At 47.4% G+C, this 18380-nt stretch overlaps 1 long non-coding RNA gene across 1 annotated transcript; it reads left to right on the top strand.

The window, feature by feature from the left end:
• The first annotated feature begins 1730 nt into the window (after positions 1 to 1730).
• On the top strand, positions 1731 to 16543 carry LOC140504697 (uncharacterized). Its single transcript, XR_011967209.1, has 3 exons — positions 1731 to 1866; positions 10617 to 10739; positions 16031 to 16543. It is a non-coding gene; the product is annotated as an uncharacterized lncRNA (long non-coding RNA).
• Positions 16544 to 18380: the final 1837 nt, after the last annotated feature.

Below are 18380 nucleotides of genomic sequence, written 5' to 3'. Positions count from 1 at the left end.
CCGAGGGGGTCAGACTCCCCAGTTTAAAGCTCTTTTAGTCACGGTCATCCCTGGCAGTTTTCATCACCCCTCTCCTTCTACTCCCCCCCATCCCCGCACCCAACCGTCATCCTCTTATCAGTATAGGTTCTTAGACCAACAGGGTTGAGACGGAGAAACCCTGAACCTGAGCCAGAGGGGAAGTGCAAGACCTGGGGAGAATGCCAATTTCCCTGTTCACCGAGAAGCAGAGACCTCCTCATCCATCCTGTGTCCTCTGCTGCCTCTTGGTAGAGATGAGGACAGCTCCTTGATGCTAGGACCCCCCCCCCCCCCCCCATGGTTTCGCCACTGCAGCCCTTGGTTTTTCTGACTCAGCGTTTCAAATGTAAATCTGAACCTAATTATAACAAAAGTGAGAGAACTGGGGGGGAGGCAGAGAAGGGGACAGTGGGAGATGGGGACAGGACCAAGATGCAAATCAAGTTAGGAAGAGGGAGAAATAAGGTAGGAGAGACAGGGCCTGGGCTTGAGGAGTCACTGTCCTGAACGGTGTAGGAGAGAAAAAGGTGAGCAATTCATCCTCCCACTTCCCACTGGCTGAACCCTTTCTCATTTGGTCCTTCCTGTTTGCGGTGCAATGGGTTAATTCCACACCCTCTCCACAGGCCACCTTTTGGAAGCTGTGCTTTGGCCCCCTTCCTAGGCTCTGGATTTAATCATGTTTCTGTCACTTCTCCTGGCAGCCCCAAATTCCTCCTTCCCCCGATGAAGTCCCAGAGAAGTGCCCAAGTCCCTGCCCCACCCTCTAGACCGGCTCAAATGAGCTGCTTTCTTGGAGTCTCTATTTCCTTATCCCCCAACTTCCTTACCTCTCCCCATCTACTCTCATCTCCCACCATGCAGAAGGCTGTGGCCAGTGCAAACTCCACCCAAACCTGGCTTCCTTTGGGATTTGGGACCTCTTGGTTTTAAGAAAGGATAAATGAAACTTTTGCGAGGAAGACAAGAAACCCCATCCTTTCCTAGGTTGACAAAAATCTACAGACCTATAAACACCCCATCTAGATCCCAAGTTATACATTCATTCATCTACCAACATCTTTTAATCATTTGTGATGGGATTAGGAAATGTGGGGTGGGGAGGTAGTGGCTCCTCACAAATAGGCTGGAACTAAGGAGACCACAAGGACCCTTTTTATAGAAGCACATTCTTTGTGCTGGGCATCTGAAGCTACCTTTTCCATTTTTCCACCTATGTCCACCCCATGTGGGGTCACTCAATGAGCCTAGTGGGGGCCAGCCTGCCTCTGGGAGGGCTAACCACACACCAAGACCAGTGGGCAGGACATGTGTGTCCAGTGACTTTAAATGCCCTCCCTGGGTCAGGGCCTCAATGGAGCCTGTGTTCTGGACCAGGCTGGCAGCCAGTACTCTGGGCTTCCTGGACTGACCCCCACCACTGACAGGCATGGTGACGCAGGGAGGCCCTAAGCTCCTCCTCTCTTCCCTCAGATCACTGGGAGGAATGAGCAGAGAGAGGTAAGATATGAGATGTCATTATATCCCTGATGGGGGCATCTCATTCCAAGGATTCTTAGTGGCCTCATGTATATTCCTTGCCCTCCCAGCCACCCCCTCAGGCCCTGATCTTGCCCTCTCTCAGATGCTGGGGGATTCTGTCTTTTCCAGAATGTGACGTGAAAGCAGAAGGGGACTTCATTTTATTTTCCAGAGATACCAGAATAGGGTTCACCCTAAAGGTTGCTTCTCTCAATGCTGAGGTTGGGAGCCAGTTTCCTGGTGGATTGAAAGCTACAGGTCATTGTAGTAGGAAGGTCAGATGGCCTGGACAAGACCTTGTGGAAAGGACTGAGCAGAGATTGGGTAAGTGGGCGTTGGGGCCTGGGTGAACTCAGCACACAATAATGTTTGGATGGAACCTCACATGGTGAAGCCCTGGGATGGACAGCACGTGGCTGACTGGGGAGCACATGCTGACCTTTGGTTACTGGCTTGAGAAGAAAGGGGTATGAATGGAGTAGGCTCTCAGCTCACCCACTCTATGTACCAAGGGGTCTTGGACCAGGCAGCTGTGGGGCTGCCCCCCCCAGAATCCTGCCTGTCCCTGGCTCCCTTCCCTTTCTGGTCTCTTACTGTCTCCTGTTCACTCTCCTCTCCCGCCTGCCCTCGTTTGTTCTCCCTTTTCTCTTTGGGCTTGTTTCCCTATTTCTTCTTTCTGTTCTTGACTTCTCTCTCCCTGGTTCTTTCTGCCCTCTCTTTCTCCTGTCAGCCTCCTATCTTTGTCCTCATCTCTCCTCAACCTCACATGATTTTTTCCCATCTTTTTCTCTCTCACTTCAGCCTCTCACATCTCTTTTCCTATCTCATTCTCTCCCTTCTTCTAAGTCTTTCTCCTATGTCTTTCTCTCCCCTCCCCTCCCCTCCCCTCTCCCCTCCCCTCCCCTCCTCTCCTCTCCTCTCTTCTTTCTCCAGGGTTGGAATCCGTGCATAAATCTGGAAATATGTATGTGGGAAGTATGTTCATGCCTGTGTGTGATAGTGGTGAGGATGGGTTCTGTGGATGACTGAGAAAGGCCCTAGTCTCCTATTGAAGTTTGGGCCTGGGATGAGGGTTAGAGACAGGGAGGAAAAGGTTGGATAGTGCAGTCTTTGTCCCTGGCCCTGGGCCAGCAGCACCCTCCCCCCCCCCCCCCCCCCCCCATTCTTTGGCACAGAGCCAGGGCATTGCATTGAGAAGGAAAAAGGAAGAATTTTTGGGGTGTGAAATTATTGTAATCAATTGAATTAACTAAAAATTATCATCCTGGGTGAGGAGTGTGGCCTCCCCCACCTTACTGCTCTACAAACATACATATGGAGACTGACATGGATACACACATGAAAGGACCCAGTTCTTCTTTCCTCTGTTTTTAAAGGGCTTTGGGGTTCATGCTCTGGGCAGGAGACACTGAGAGAGAGGGGAAAACGGAGGCCAAGCCTCTTCCCCTCAAGTCCAAGGCCATTCGTTATGCTGGGGTGTGAGGAGTGTCACTGGGTCTTTCTCTGCTTTAGGGACTAGCTATGAGCTTGAAGCATCTGTAATAGACAGCGTTATCCTGTTTTCTATTTCCATGCTGTCTCTCTTGTCCCCAGTTAGCATCACTGAGGCATGTGGCTGGGCAGGAGCATTTCTAAATGACTATCTACCTTCTCTACCCACCCCCACCCTCTACTTCCTCCCTCATGCCCTTTTTATACTCAAAGACCCGTTCAGCCCTCAGTTATTCACATCCTAATCCTAAGTCCAGAAGAGGGAACAATTCTGGATGCCTTGGGTCTCTGAATTCTCAAGTAAAACAAGGTCCGCACCTGGGCCTGGGTGGTCAGAAGCCAGGGCTGAGAAGACTAAACCCAGCAGGGGGCCAGGATTGAATCTGAGAACTGTCACTTTCTTGGTCTGGGCTTCTGGGCATTGGGGTAGGGCACTTTCCCAGAGCTGATGTTAGTGAGGTAAAAGAGCATACATTTGTGGCCATATGTGTGGGTAAATGTGTGCACATATATGTGTGTGTGTGTGTGTGTGTGTGTGTGTGTGTGTGTGTATCAGGGGGAGTAGGTTCTGAGGCCTTCACTACCCTTTGATGAAGTGGTCAGTTTGCTGTCTGATCCCCAGCTCCACCGTGGGGGTGGAATATCTACTGCCCACCCTCACCCCCAACCCCCCACTTTCACTGTGCAAGAGCATCATACATCATGGAGGGGCTGGGGCTTCATGATACATTGCCCTAATACGTCGCTATGGCAACCCCACTCTAATCCTGTATTATTCTAATGCAGTTATCACACCCCCCCCCCCTCCCCACTATGATGGACGACTTGGGTCTCAGTTGAACGTCACCTCCCCTTCCCCTGAGGCCCTTCCCCCCACTTCTGCCAGGGTCAGGCTAACTGTGCAGGCCCTCCCCAAGTGCCCCAGGGATGGGAGCAGACGTCCAGGTAGGATGCAGTCTCTGTCACAAATAAAATTCTTGCCTCTAGTCTGGTTTCTTTAGGCTTTGGTCCACTTTCTTCTAGGCTTCATAACAGGCTCTTTTGTGGAGCTAGGTGACTCAGGAAGAGCTAATCCATCCATGCCTCCTCACCCACACCATCCCTCCCTCTCTTGCTTCCTCCTTTATGCGGTCATCCTTTCTCCCACTATTTTTCCTCCTTTCTTCCCACCCCTTTCTATAAATTCTTCTTTCTTTCATTCATGTTCTTCCCTCCATCCCTCTCTCTCTCTCTAGTTCTCCTTTCTTCCACATATTCCACCTCACCTCCTTCCATGTGTACCTTTCTTTCCCCTTCATCCTTCCATCCACTCCTCCTCTCATTTATTCCTTCCTCTCTCACTCCTTTCCTTTTTCATTCTTACCACTCATCCTCCTGTCATCTTTCTCTATGTTACTCCTTAACTCCTTTTATCTATCCTTCCCTCCATTTTGTCCCTCCGTGTAATTAAGGGACAGGGATAGAGAGGAGGAAAACTGGACTATCTTGCTTCCAGCCCCTGCCTTCTAGCCTCTCTGTGTCCCTGGCACATGTATGTGGCTTGGGCAGCCTGGCATTGACCCACCTTTCTTTACACTAGCCCAGGGAGGCCAGTAAGGCCCGAGGAGCCCCAGGGGCAGGAGACAATGGCCCAGAGACCCAGGCATTCTTGCCACTGGCCACCACAGACCCACATTGTGCCCCCTCATACTGCCCCACCCTGATGCCCAGGCCAACCATCCACCACACTCCCCCGGGGGCCACAGAAGGGGAATTCATGGGGCAGTTGGAGGACAGTTGTGACCAGCCTCTGGTGATGGTGGGACTGTGAGGGGGACTGAGGGCTGTTTGTGTCCTAGGGGGTGGGGCTAGGGTGTAAAGGCAAAAGGAGTCTTAGGTGCCTGCCAAGCCTGGTCGGCTCCTGGGCCTCTCCTCCTTCTCCCTGCCTCAGTCCCTTTGGGGTGTAGGCTGTTTAGAGAGACTTCATTGTGTAGCCAATAGCTGCCCACCCCCGCTGCTGGGATGCCAGAGATGGGGAGGGTGATGGGAGCCTGGGGGTAGTAGGGGTGTAGGGGACTGAGTGGGGTTGATTCTGTAGGAAACTCTGTTCCCATTCCTTCCCACTTCATTCTTTGCAGGCTGCCAGATTCATTTTTCTTAGGCATGCATAGATCTGTACATGATTCTCTTCTGCTCCAACTCCTTCAGTGACTCCCTATGGCTGCTTTGAGATAAGGCCTTGAAGGCCCTCTGACACCTGAGACCCCCTCTCTCTTTCTGGTCCTTTTACGTCCTCTTGCTTGTCAGATCCTTGAAACTCCATCTTCTTCCTGTGCTGGATGAATTGTTTCCTGATCCCTCATCCTGTTGAATTCCTACAGATCTGTTATGGGTTTTAAAAAACCTTCATTGCTGACCTTTATCTTTACTCAGTCACCCCTACTTCAGATTCAATCCTCCCTTATTCAACAAAGAAGAACAATCAAACGAAAACATGGTATATAGAGGTGTTCGCTCCAGAGTCTTCCTCCTTCCACGTAGAAGGCAAAGGTTTGTTTACTTCCTTTCCTGTTCTCTAGGATCTTTGCTGGTTTTTTGACAGTTACTCACAATTCAGTTTCTTTTTAGTGACCTTTCTATTTATATTGTTGTGGTCATAATGTACACGATTCTTTTAGTTTTATGTAATTCACATTGCATCAGTTCACACAAATCTTTCCAGGTTGTTCTGAATTCCTCATCTTCATTTTTTTTACTGAATAATAATATATTATTTTACATTCATGTGAGAAGCAGAAGTGGCATGGTGGAGTGTTTAGGGTTCAGGAAGTCCTTGGAGTTGGCAAGATATGTATTCAAATTCTGTCTCAGACTCTTACTGGATTAATGTTACCATAGACAACTCACTTAATCTCTCTGGGACCTACAGTCCTCATTTATAAAATGAGTATTTTGGACCTTTTGACTCCTAAGGTCCAGTCTAACTCTAAATCTATATTAGACTGTTAGATTTATTTCCACTTCTCCCTTTCTCCCAGTTTTTGCTGCCACAGAGTACTCCCATGACTATTTTGGCATATATCGAACCTTTGTTTCTGTCTGTGACTTCCTGGGTATATATGCCTAATAGTGGGATGACTGGATCAAAGGGTATATATGTATGTTTCTCTGGTTTTAGTCACTTGTATTGCTTAATTCCAAATTGATACCCAGAATGGTTGGACTAGTTCATAGCTCCACAACGCCATGCTTATAGTGTATCCATCCTTCCACACCCCCTCTCTTGCTAGTTATTCCCATCTTTTGTCGTTTTTCCAATTTTCTGGGTGTGAGGTAAAACCCCAGAGTTTAAATTTGCATTTCTCTTATTAATAATTTGGGAAATGATTTTAAATGGTCATTTATAGTTTATGATCCTTTTGAAAATGGTTCATGTCCTTTGATCACTTATCTATTGAAGAATGGCTCTTGGTTTTATGCATTTGTGTTAACTCCCTCTTTATCATGGAGAATAGTGATTCTTTGAGTGATTGGTGATATTTGATGCAATATTTTTTTCCCACTTAACAATTTCTCTTATTTTATCTTTGTTCTTACATTCCCATGAAAGCACAACTCAAATATTGTCTCCCCCAAGATGCCTTCCTAAATGTCCCGAATTAGGGCATCCTTTGTTTCTTCACCCCCTTCAAAAGAGGAAACTTCTCTTAGAAGCAGAATAATGTCTATTATCCTGAACCAAGACTTGAACTTGATTCTCTGACTTCAAAAGGGCTCTTTCCACTGGACCATTTGCATCACAGGGTGGTAATGATATGTTATCTCACTACTGCTAGATTGTGAGGTCCATGAGGAAATAAACATTAAGCATCTAATATATGCCAGGCATTGTACTAAATGCTTTACAAACATTAACACATTTGATCCTTACAATTATCCCTTGAGGTGGGTGCTTCCCATTTTACATTTGAGGAAATTGAGGCAGACAAAGAACAAGTGCCTTTCCTAAGGTCACAAAGCTAGTAAGTGTCAGAGACTGGATTTGAACTCAGGTTGTCCTGTCTCCAGGCCTGGCATTCTTCACCCCCCATCCCCCTCCAGCTACCTCACCTCTTTTGCTGAGGAGGGCAGGGACCACACTTTTATCTAAGCTTTTTATCTTCCTCAGTGCCTTCCCCAACACTGTGCTCAAAGTAGGAGAGCTGTTAAAGTGAATTGTATTATCTGGAAAAACTCAGAAGCAGGTCCCAGGCAGAGAAGATGGAATGAGGGAGAGACTGTGTTTCTCTCTCTACAGTCCAAACAAAGGGGCTTTCTTACTGTTCCTCGTTTACCTTGCTTCTCATTTCCATATCTGTGTACCTGTCCTCCTAATTGGACTCCCCCCTCACTTCCCTGCCTCTTAGAACTCTTCCCTGCTCTGTATAGGGATCCTTTACTTTGTTAATGACTACTTCCACCCATCCCCAAATTTACTGCACTTATTTTGCTTATGTTCTGCATATATAGTTATGAATATTTTGTCTCCCTGGCTCCTTGAGGACAGTTATTGTTTAGCTTTTGTCTTTGTGTCCCCAGGATTTTGTGCCTGCACACAACAGGTGCTTCATAATTGCCAGCTGTTGGACTGATTGCTTCTCCAGTTCTTTCTTCCTCCACCACTAATATCCTCCAGCCCTATCAGTTACTTCTTGAGTCCTTCACATAGAAACTTGCAGGGGGCTCCAATCCGAGGGAGCATACAGACTTTCTTTGGTGTTCTGGTATATGGAGCCAAGCTTGGTGCTGCCCAGGCTCACACAGGGGTCCTGGAGATGTAGGCCTTGTCATCTTTCTTTCAAAGATCCATCTCTCCACAGGTTCTCCCCCCAGGACTGAAGGGCAGAAGGAGACGTAATTCAACCAATATTCCACAGCAAGATGGCAGGAGGTGTCCTGGGTCTTCCTTGAGCTCCCTGTTACACAGTTTGTGGGTGAGGCTTAGAGCAGGTGAATCAAAGGGGAGAGGCTTTAGGTGGTATCTGGAATTTTGCCAATATGGGAGATTTAGGGGAAGGTCACTGTTTGCTAAAACTCCTGGGGAGGGGTAGAGGTGTGGTCTGCTTTGTGCAGTGAGGTGGGGAGGAATGGGGTTGGAATCTGATTCTCGGTGTCTTGGTTTTCTAATTTATAGAAATGGGCATAATTTTTGTTCCTTAGTTTCACATTTTTAAAGCTAGAAGGAGCCTTGGAAGCTTATCTCGTCCATTTTACAGATTAGGCAACTGAGACCCAGAGTCCTATACGTATTGCCCCATTTCACATTGGTAGTAAGTTTCAGAGCCAGGACTTGAACTCAGCTTTTCTGGACTGAAAACAGTTCTTCCCACTGGAGCACTCACCTTACTGCGTTAAGGTTATAAGGAGTGAGAGAATGTGTTCCAAATAACAATAAAGTGCTATGTAAATGTAGGCTGTCATTATTATTCTTGGGAATGAGGAGGGTGGTGGTGGTGGTGAGGGAAGGCCAGGGCAGGCCAGGGAAGAGTGAAGGCAGTTATTTAGACGGGGTGAGGACTCAACATGCCATGGACCCAGAGCAGCCTTGACCAGGACAAGAGGGAGGGCTCTCTCATACATGGCTTTCTAGCCCCCTGTTTCTGGGTTTGCCTTGTATCTGATGAAAAGGCTTTGGAGAGAAAGGAAGCTTGTTGAGAACTTTACTTGTCCTGCTTCTTTTCCTGGGCTGGAGGTCCCGGAACAGGAACAGAAGACAGCCCCTAGACCAGACTGCTTACCTCCTTTGTGTAGGGGCTGATTTGTTCAGCATCTGCAGAAGATGGAGCAGAGAACTGCCTTCCCCTTTCCTTTCACATTATGGCTCCTGGGATCCTGGGGTGGGGGCCAAGCGGTGGGAGGAAGATGGTTTCCCAAGCCTGCCTAGAGACAGAAGAACTTGTGGCTTATGGCAGCAGTGGGGTCATGGGTCTTGGGCCCCTTTTCCCATGGGATTTAGGAGACCTGGGTCCAAGCGCTGGCTCTGTCAATTATTTGGTTTCCTTATTTGTCCAATGGAGGATAATAACTCTCTCACAGGGTTGTTTTGAGGATTTAATTAGATAATGGATGTGAAAGTGCTTCCTAATATAAGGTGTCATTATTCTGGAATCTCTGTCTGTTGAAATCCTCCTTCTCCTTCAAGCTCCAGCTCAGTTAATGCTGTCTTCTTTATTTGCCCCCTAATAGCCCCCTCCCATTCCCCCCAGCCCAAACATTAATGATCTTTCCGTTTCTGCCTCTTGTGTGGGGTAGTGGGTGGGACATTCTCCTGAGAACAAAGAAGTCCCTAGTTCAAATCCTGACCTAGACACTTACTAGCAAGTTATTTAACCTCTTTAGGCCTCAGTTTCTTCATCTGTAAAAGGAGATGGACTAAATGATTCCTGTGGGATGCCTCTAGATCCCTACTTCTAATAGGGCCAATAATAGCCTTTAATGCTAGTGCCTTCCCTCTGCTGATCATCTCCAATTTCTCTTGCCTATATCTTATTTGTACATAGCAGCTTGTGTGTTGTCGCCCGCATCAGACCATGAGCTCTTTGAAAGCACACTCTTGTGCCTTTCATTGTATCCCTAGGGCTTATCACAGTGACTGGCACATAGTAGGCACTTTGCTGGGATCTTGCCTTTGTCCCCACAACATTCCACTGATGATGTTTCTCTGTGTCCAAATCATATCCCTATCCCCCATCAGAATATCCTATCCCTGAGGGCAGCAGATAACTGTGTAACTGTGTCAGTTTTCACTTTTGTCCCACCTGTACTGAGTACAGGGTTGGGGGGTAGGGAGGAAGGGAATACACATTTATTAAGTACCTACTGTGTGCCAGACATTGTGCTAAGAGCTTTTCAAATATCTCATTTGAAACAGTAATGTACTGTGTACATGGTAGGTGCTTAGGAAGTATTGACTGAGTGAAGAATCCTAAGCTTAAGGTGGACTGGGCTGGGGAGGTGGTGCAGAAGGAAAAATTAAAAGATAAAATATGCATATACTTTCTTAAGTTCAGGGTGGGGGAGGGAAGGGGGCAATTTTATATTCTTGCCTTAGGCTCCAAATTAGCTCATTACAGTGCTGAGATGAGCAGCCTCCTTCCTGGGGGGCAGCCTCTTTTTTGGGGGGGAGCTTTCTTCCTGGGGAGGTACAGCCCCCTTTCTGAGGACTGCTATTTCAGCATTCTGTTGGGAGGAAGCGTTCCTCGAAAATTTAAGCAGTGCTGGGGAGACAGGGTCTTTTGTGGGAGGGAACAGTTGGGATTCCCTATGACCCAGTGCTGTACTAGGAAGCACGCAGGGATATAAAGTTGGCTGCTCATTGTCCTTAGCAAGAGATGAAGTTAAGGGGATTTTCGTGATCTGATATGTTATCCCACTGCCCCTAGTTATGTGCTCACAGGGGAGGTCACCCCTGAGTCGGGAAGCCCTCCACCATCTATATGTTCTAGATCAACAAAGAGTAGCTGTTGGTCATTCTCTCCTTCCCATCTTCCTTCTCCTCTCTGCACCCTCTCCCCCCAACCCTCCCCTTCTAATCATGGACATATTTTTTTTTTACTTGGGTGCAGACATGCTATTTAGATCGGTGCTGGAGGCCACGTTATGGAAATATGGCCCTGGAAACAAGCCACAGACTTTATCCCACCGAAGGTCAACAGGCTACTTTATTTACTGAAAGCTGGAGGTGAATGGTAAGACTTCTTCAGTGTTTACTGGCCCCAGCGAGGAGAAGGACCTGGAGGTGTCTCCAAAAGGTTATTGTATCTATCCGTCTGCCTCCAGGCTTCTCTGATCCCAGATCAGAGCCACTGTCTATCTGTAAAGATCTCTAGGGATGGTGTGTGTGTGTGTGTGTGTGTGTGTGTGTGTGTGTGTGTGTGTGTGTGTGTGTGTGTGTGTGCACCCCATCCCCCATTTCTCACCTCTTCTGCATCTCATTGTACCACACCTAACATTATAACAACAAGAGGCCTACCTCCTCCAGGGAGCTGTTCTGGTCAGTTCACAAAATAGTTTCACTTTCCTGGAATAAGTCATAGCCCATCTTTGGACTTTTTCCCAATTATGCCTGACCCTGGAACCATAGGTGAAGAAATTCTACCCTTTGCAGTCATTTCTGGGTTGAATATTCTCAGGTTCTTGTTAGCAATATGTCCTGTACGAGTGTTTTAGTCTGGGAGTTTCCCAAGGGCCAGGGAGCTGTGGGTCTGGGCCAGTTTTCTGATTGACTCATACAATGATAGATACAGGGTTGGAAGGATACTTACATGGTCATCAAGTCCAATCCCCTCAGCTTTACATATGAGGAAACTGAGGCTCATGTCAGTTAAGCGACTTGATGTTCATAGGTAGCAAGTTTGTGACACCCAATCTAGTACTTTCTCTGCTGCTCAACTCAGTTTGATCCAGAGTTTGATGAAAAGAGCCTGTCTGGACCCAGGGAGGACTGACCTGGGTTAGAATTCCTGGCTTTATCATTTACTATGTGTATTGGTAGGAAAGGCCTCTCTGAGGTTTGGATGCCTCACCTGTGAAATGGGAATGTTGACGCCTGTTCCTGATGACGTATTTTTGAGGTTCTAATGAGATAACGTGCCATGCAAGCATAAGGGAGTGCTGTTAACATGACTGCAACCCCAGAGCCTAGGGACAAAGACAAAGTCCCCTGCCTCCTGGCCCTGCTCTTCCTCCTTGGCTCAGCCCCCGGGATCAACAGCATTCTCCCCCATTACCCGACTTGCTGTACACCAGCCCACCGCTAGCTAGTTCACCAGGCAGCAGCTCTAGCTTCAGGTCGCCTCCGTTGAAAGCCTGAATAATCAAGAGTCTTTGAAAAAGAAATTCTGAAAAGGCATCAGGAGTGAGTCATTGACTTGGGGAGGCGATGAATCAACGGGGAGTTCATGAAACAGCAAATGAATCGGGTGTGAGAGCAGAAGCAGAGGCTGCAAGGCCCCCAGGCCTCCAGGGACCAGGAGCCCAGCAAACAGGAGGATTCAGAATCAGTTCTTTTCACCAACAGAGACCTAGGAATTTCCCTCTTTCCTTCCGAAAGCCAGGAAAAAAAGGGCACATGCATGTGCGCGCGCACACACACACACACACACACACACACACACACACACACACACAATCAGTCAGAGACAGAGAGCGCAACGATGGCAGAAAGCCCTGGCCCCTAGACAGAGACAGACCTAGGACCACAGACACTGAGAAGTCACTACATCCAGAGACACAGAGAAGAGACAGAAAGACTGTTCAAGAACAGAGGGGGCCCCTTGGCAAGGAATGTTCTCAGCTATGTGTCCATGAGACAGTGTGGATAATTAGCAAACGCCTTTACCCCCCACCTCCCCATCTTTTCAGGAGAGCTTACAAGAAATAACACTGATTTTGACGAACACCCAAAATAATGTGAGATCAGGCACCAGGCATTATGCATTATGCATGAGGTCTGATTTAACATGAACATTATTTCTTGTGTATGAGACCATATGCCTTGGTTCTTCCTCTGCAGCCTAGTAATAATCAGCCTTACCCAGGACCAGCTCAGGGAAGCAGCTGCCAGAAACTCAAGGGAACTTTGTCTGGCCAAAGGGTACAGGGGGAGTGACCAAAGATGGGAGCTGTGATCCAGGTGGAACATTGGGGATGTGCGAGTGTACCTGTGACTGAGTGTGTGTGTGCGCGCTATGTCACCGTGTTAGCATGACTGTGTGAATTCATGGCTTTGAGTGACTATGATCTCTATGGTGTGACTGACTGCTCGACCAGGGGAGTGTGAGAGTGTGTGAGAGTGACAACGAGTGCTAAACTATGTCGGCCAAATGTGGGCATACTGTCGGTCTCGTCTGTGTGTGTCAGTGTGAGTGTTGGTGACAGTCTGGCGGGTGTGACTGACTAGAACTTACTGATGGGCAATTTTGTGGGTGTAAAAGAATGGTGGAGGGTGTGTGTGTGTGTGTGTGTGTGTGTGTGTGACAATGATGACGTATGTGTATGTCAGTGTGAGTGTTGGTGACACTGACGGACGTGTGACTGACTAGAACATACTAAGAGGCGATTTTGTAAGGGTGTAAAAAGGCGGTGGAAGGTGTGTGTATGTGTGTGTATGTGTGACAATGATGGTGTACAACTGTGTACGTGGCGGTGCTAGAGGGCTGGTATGTGCGGGTGTGTTTACACCATGACTTGTGAATGTATTTACATGATTTGCATTTTATGGAAGGCAGTGAGATTGTGGAGACACAAGTCGATAGTTCGTTGCTATGTGTGTGTGTGTGTTTGTGTGTGCTTGCATATACACACGCATATGTATATGTGGAGGTGTATGTTTAAAAAACAGAATTACACATATGCACACTTACTTCCTGCCAATTATCAGAAGGGTACTCAGAAGGGATAGTGGAAGAGAGGACAACTGAAGGTTAATACCAGCTAATTTAGTGAAGTGTAGGTTGTCTGGGGTGCTTGGAGATCTTCAGAGAATAGTCTCTAGATGACAGTACAAACACCACTTTTATTACAAGTTTCAGGAACCTGAAATGTACATACTGACAGCTTTTCTGAGTAGGCCTAGCTCTGACCATCCGTTGTTGCTATGGGTGTGTGTGTGTGTGTGTGTGTGTGTGTGTGTGTGTGTGTGTGTGTGTGTGTGTGTGTGTGTGAAAAATGGGAAAAGTCTGAGGGACTGTGTATAGGAAGGAACGAGGTCAGGTCCCTTAGAGGCTGAGGCTGTTTTTCCTTGGGAGCAGGTGGGCCCAGTTCTTGGATCTTCCCCACCACCCCAATGTGCTCTGTCTCTGTATCTCTCTTTGTTTCTCTCTGTCTCTGTCTGTCTCTGTCTCTCTGTCTCTGTCTGTCTCTCTGTGTCTCTGTCTGTCTGTCTCTCTCTCTGTGTCTCTGTGTTTCTCTGTCTTTCTCTCTCTCTCTGTCTCTGTCTCCCTGTCTCTTTGTCTCTCTGTCTCTCAGTCTCTCTGTCTCTCGCTCGCTCGCTCGCTCGCTTGTACATTCCCCTGGCTCAAAGACCAATAGAGGGCAGTCCTCTCCCACAAGAGGCCTGGGAGGCCGAAGGGGAGTGAGCAGAGCAGAGAAGGCAGCCTGAGGCTTTGCTGCCTCACTCCAAGAAGCACTTTCAATCCACCACGATCAGGATGTAGTTTAGCACACTGAGGAAGGGCAACAGACCCTATACTGCGGCCCCAATGAGCCCAGACCCAGAGTGGAGAACTCAGGGAATGCTGGGGCACAAGCCAAGCTCTGTCCCGGGGATTCTCCCCAACCCCCTCTTTCAAAACCATGGGGGTGGTGGGAGGTCAGAGCACACAGGGCCAGTCTGCATGCTTCCCAGGCAATCATTAAACAGGCCTCCAAGCAACCCTTGCCCCTCTTAGTTATGCCCTTTCTAGACAACTTCCATCCGGGGGGAGCCCCTGAAGAGGTCAGCCTGGTTGAATGTGGCCCCCAGAGTGAGGCGAGAAACAGTAGCAAATGCAGAACCATCACCTGGTGGGAGCCTCCCCTACTCTGGGGTTGCTGTTCAGAGAACAGCACAGGTGTCTGAGTCTACTTCAGTTACTCTGAGTTCAGCTATGGGCTAGGGCTACCCTCAGATATCCTTCTCTGCTGGATACCGGGCTGAACACATGGGGGTATCTATGGGGGTTGGAGGGTCCCACATACACAAACACACATATGAACATACATAGGTATGGGACTGAGCATATATACAATGATCAAACATGGTCACTAAACATGTATCCTGAGGCCTATGTCTTAATGACTGATCTATCTCAAGTAGCCATTATTTTGGTGAATGGTGCCTTCCCATTCTCCCAAACATGGTAGCTGCAGGTCTGGAAATATTAACTCCCCCAATGCCTTAAGGTTCTACCACTGCCTTCATTCACATGCCTCCCCAGTCTGTGCTGGTCCTCAGGGACCTACCTTCTCCCATTTCACACGCACATACGCACTTACACACATACAACTACTTGGAAATACATGCCAAAGCATGGATGTGCATGAAAACACGCATGCACACAGACACTCCAGACAAATTTGTAAGCCCACACGCCAATTACCAATGCACACCAAACCACATAGGCACAGACACTGAAAAACCCATACATACATGAAAGCTCTTTTTATGTACGGATAATTTTTTTCTTTGTACTTGTCCTCAGCATCTAGATCATAGTAGGTGCTTAATGAATACTTGTTGATTGATGTATATATGAACAGAGATTAATGTATACACACAAATTTAGTCTACACAGGAACACACCCATATCTACATATTAACACAGAATCACACCAACACTGATGTACGTAGGCAGGAAATATCCACATACATACACACACGGTGGACTAACACCTCTTGTTTCTTTAGCTGGTCTACCTCTTAGTGGATATGATCAATTTAAAAAAAAATTTGGGAGGGTAATATTTTTGCTGGGGAAACATCACTATGTGTCAGAGCCTAGGGACATCTGAGTCTTTGGGAAAGAGTGAGAGGCTTTCCCTGAAGGTGAGTGTGTGCACACACACACATCCATGCACAGACACGCATCCATGCGCATACCAATACCGCAGCACAGGCACTGCTGGGCAGGAGAAGTAGGGGCTGGTACCTGCCTGCCTGCCTGACCTCTGATCCAAGAGAAAAAAAAAACATTCTTTGGAAAAACCACTCCCATCCCAACCAGCCCCAAAGTCCAGGAAAAATCTAGTGACTGGGATGAATTTGATCTGCCCCCAAATGGGGAGCTGGGCTGAGGTGATGGGCCAAAAAGCCAAACGCAGAGGGTCACTAGGCACACAGTGGGTACCTGGGGATGATGGATTATATCTTATTTGGAGAAATCATCATGGTACCCTAGAGATCAGGAATTTTCTGAGACTCACTTTATTTCGAAATGTAGTTCGGTGGCCCCAACTCCAGCTTGGCTCTGACTTGGACTTTCCCTCTGCTTTTTTGCAGGTCAGTTGTTTTAAAGGGTAAACCTAAACTCTTGCCAAGGATTAACCAGACAATTAAAGGAAAACAAGCTCCTTCAGAGGTAGCTGCAAGAAATCAGGAGGGGAGGCTAGGCCAGGGAAATAGTCTCTATTCCTTCAGCCTCTTTAAATGAGAAGAGCCTCTACCTTCCTTCCAGCAGTGCTCTTACCCTCCTTCCAAACTGGTCTTGTGACCCAGGAGAAGAGGATGCACTGCTATGGTCCTTTTGTCCTCTCCTAAGCTCATTTCCCAGCCTGGCCCAGGGACAGAGACACAAAGCAAGAGAGAAGAAAAAAAAAGAGAAAGGGGGCAAAACAAAGAAATAATTTTGAGTAAAATATTCGGAACAAAATAAGGCTTCGGCTTGCTCTAGGGCCCTGCTGGTGCTAGGGGTCTGGCATCAATTGTACGGTGTTTTCTGGGTCCGGGGGGGAAAGTCAATTTAGAAATTTCATTGTCCAGTCACTACTGAGTTTCCTGACTCAGTCTGCCTGCTCACCCATGCACACCAATAATTTCAGGCTCCTGGACGGTTGTTGATTATCCATGTTGGTCGTCTACAAGGCTGAGACCGCAAGAAAAAAAGGACAAAAAAGAAACAGAGAGTCTGAGTTGGAAGCTTTGAAAACACCAGCTAAGGCCTTTGTCCTGAGGAAAAAGCCTTAGAACCTTTGGTGGGTGAGCATGGCCCCTTGACCTGAAACAGAACCCAATTGTCACTTAGGAAATACATCCCAAAGTAAGAGGAAGTCTGACCAAGGAGAAATAATAGTCTTCCTTTGCCCCTACCCTAGTCCTTTGCTCTATACAGGACAGAAGAAATGAAATAAGAATAAAGTAAAGTCATTCTAGGTTCAGTTATTTGTCTGGAAAACGTCCCCTCCCCAGTTAAGGAGTAAGTTCCAAGGCCACCCAGCTGGCTAGGACTGGGGGATGGAACACTGTACCATCACACACACACGCGCACACACACACACACACACACACACACATACACATACACACACTCCAATGCAACTTTTTTAGTACTAAAGGTGAAAAAAAGTTACTGTAAGGAAAAAATTACTGTTAGAATAGGATTCTCTAGAGAATAAAGAGCTATACGTTTGAGACAATATTAAGACTATTTACAAATTTAAGACATCTGTCTCATCTTTGCTAAAGGGTTTTGGTGAAGCTGGTTGGGGGCCCCAAATGACAGGATTTTAGATGTTAAACCTTCAAATTTCCTAGCTCTTCAGAAGCCCAGGCCCCTGATCCTACAGCCCAATGTCCTGTTAAAAAGCACAAGTTTCTCCAACACCTAGCCAGCTGTTCTTAAGGGCTTATAGGAGGTTCCTGTTCTAGGGGCATAGGAAGGGCCTCCTAGCTTCAGAAGTGAGTGTTCATGTTCCCCTCAAATCAAATAAGATAATATTTGTAAAGTGCTTATACACAGAAGGAGCTTAATAAATGCTTGCTTATTCCTCTTTCCCTTCCCCTTCCTTCTTTCTACTCCTACTCCCCAGACACCCCTTCCATGCTGACACCCAGAGTTTAGAGAAAAGTATCAGTGGAAACTGGGGATGTTCTCTGTAGACCTTATCTTCGACCAGGCATCCTGATGGATGCTGTTGGCTCTATATACTCAAACTCCCCATCAAATTAAAAAATCTATTCCAATGGGAATCAAACCCGGATATTTTGCTCCTAAATACAAAGTAGGAAAAGAATGAATGACCCATGAAGAGAAGTACGAAAGTCTTGGTTAGGGGTGATGGACTTGGGGAACTTGGGGGCTGTCAAAGTTCTGACCGCTCCAGCTGCCCAAGCATGCATGAGAAACGCTAAGAGCCAACTTGCTTTACATTTCAGGAAGTAGAACTTGGTCCAGGAGAACATGGGGATGCTAGTGGCCTGAGTGTGTGAGAATCTTCCATTCTCCCAAGGCCCCCCAACCCCCTACAAGGAAGAGACTTTCCCAGACCCTAAAATGGACAAGGAAGGTGAGAGCACTGCCAAGCTGCTTTTGTTTAGAATCTGGTAGGTGTGGCCTGAGGGGTTCAGAGCTGCAGACTCTGGTCAGCCAATTCCTTGGCCCCCAAGTCTGTCTGCTTAGCTTTCTGGTGCAGAGTGGTGAGACAAATTCTTTTTAGGGTCTTCATATCCAGAGGGGAAATTTGGTGTAGTTTTGTTCTGTAAAGCTTTACACTTGAGACTGATTTCTAATACTGTTAGAGTCAGAATTGAGCCTAACCTCTTTTCAGGAGGAGCCGGTCCGAGCAGTATTGGGCTCTCTCCTGTCTGAGACCAGGCTTTCGGGCTGATGGCATTGGGGAAAAGATAAGCTGAA

Source organism: Notamacropus eugenii, chromosome 5, assembly GCF_028372415.1.
Source record: "Notamacropus eugenii isolate mMacEug1 chromosome 5, mMacEug1.pri_v2, whole genome shotgun sequence".
Taxonomy (NCBI): Eukaryota; Metazoa; Chordata; class Mammalia; order Diprotodontia; family Macropodidae; genus Notamacropus; species Notamacropus eugenii.
This window is presented reverse-complemented; position numbering and strand designations above follow the sequence as displayed.